The sequence below is a fragment of the Triticum aestivum genome, unplaced genomic scaffold, assembly GCF_018294505.1.
Source record: "Triticum aestivum cultivar Chinese Spring unplaced genomic scaffold, IWGSC CS RefSeq v2.1 scaffold140664, whole genome shotgun sequence".
NCBI lineage: Eukaryota > Viridiplantae > Streptophyta > Magnoliopsida > Poales > Poaceae > Triticum > Triticum aestivum.
The window spans coordinates 1-1,072 of NW_025228190.1; the positions used below are offsets into that span (position 1 = coordinate 1).

At 46.4% G+C, this 1,072-nt stretch overlaps 2 non-coding genes across 2 annotated transcripts; both read left to right on the forward strand.

The window, feature by feature from the left end:
- Window positions 1–136: 136 nt before the first annotated feature.
- LOC123173559 (5S ribosomal RNA) lies at window positions 137–255 on the forward strand. The gene has a single exon (XR_006486327.1). It is a non-coding gene; the product is annotated as a 5S ribosomal RNA (ribosomal RNA).
- Window positions 256–625: 370 nt separating this feature from the next.
- Window positions 626–744, forward strand: LOC123173621 (5S ribosomal RNA). Its single transcript, XR_006486389.1, has one exon. It is a non-coding gene; the product is annotated as a 5S ribosomal RNA (ribosomal RNA).
- Window positions 745–1,072: the final 328 nt, after the last annotated feature.

Below are 1,072 nucleotides of genomic sequence, written 5' to 3' on the forward strand. Positions count from 1 at the left end.
GGGGGGGGAGTAAGTAGTATATATAGAGCATTATCCATTATTAGGCAACGGTTGTAATGGTAGTAAGAATGACAATCATCTTTGTAGTGGACCTGGGAGTGGCAAGCATAAGGGACGAAGGCGGGGGTAACAAGTCGGATGCGATCATACCAGCACTAAAGCACCGGATCCCATCAGAACTCTGAAGTTAAGCGTACTTGGGCGAGAGTAGTACTAGGATGGGTGACCTCCTGGGAAGTCCTCGTGTTCCATTCCCTTTTTAATTATTTTTCGCGCCTCGTGACAAACATATTGCATGTGCGCGATATATATTAACCCCGTTATATTATTTTTGACATTTGCGATATGTTTTAGCTCGCTGCCCATTGGTCACGCGTCCAGAGACGGCTTTGTGGCGCGAGGAGCACGTTATGAAAGGGGTAAAATAATACGTGTTGCTGCGGTATAGAGGGAGGGGTGGAAACCGTGGTAAACTCGTCTCCGTGTTTGAGGGGGGGAGTAAGTAGTATATATAGGGCATTATCCATTATTAGGCAACGGTTGTAATGGTAGTAAGAATGACAATCATCTTTGCAGTGGACCTGGGAGTGGCAAGCATAAGGGACGAAGGCGGGGGTAACATGTCGGATGCTATCATACCAGCACTAAAGCATCGGATCCTACCAGAACTCCGAAGTTAAGCGTGCTTGGGCGAGAGTAGTACTAGGATGGGTGACCTACTGGGAAGTCCTCATTTTGCATTCCTTTTTTAATTATTTTTTGCGCCTCGTGACAAACATATCGCATGTGCGCGATATATATTAACCCCGTTATATTAGTTTTGACATTTGCGATATGTTTTAGCTCGCTGCTCATTGGTCACGCGTCTAGAGGCGGCTTTGTGGCGCGAGGAGCGCGTTCTGAAAGGGGTAAAAAAATACGTGTTGCTGCGGTATAGAGGGAGGGGTGGAAACCGTGGTAAACTCGTCTCCGTGTTTGAGGGGGGGGGAGTAAGTAGTATATATAGGGCATTATCCATTATTAGGCAACGGTTGTAATGGTAGTAAGAATGATAATCATCTTTGCAGTGGAC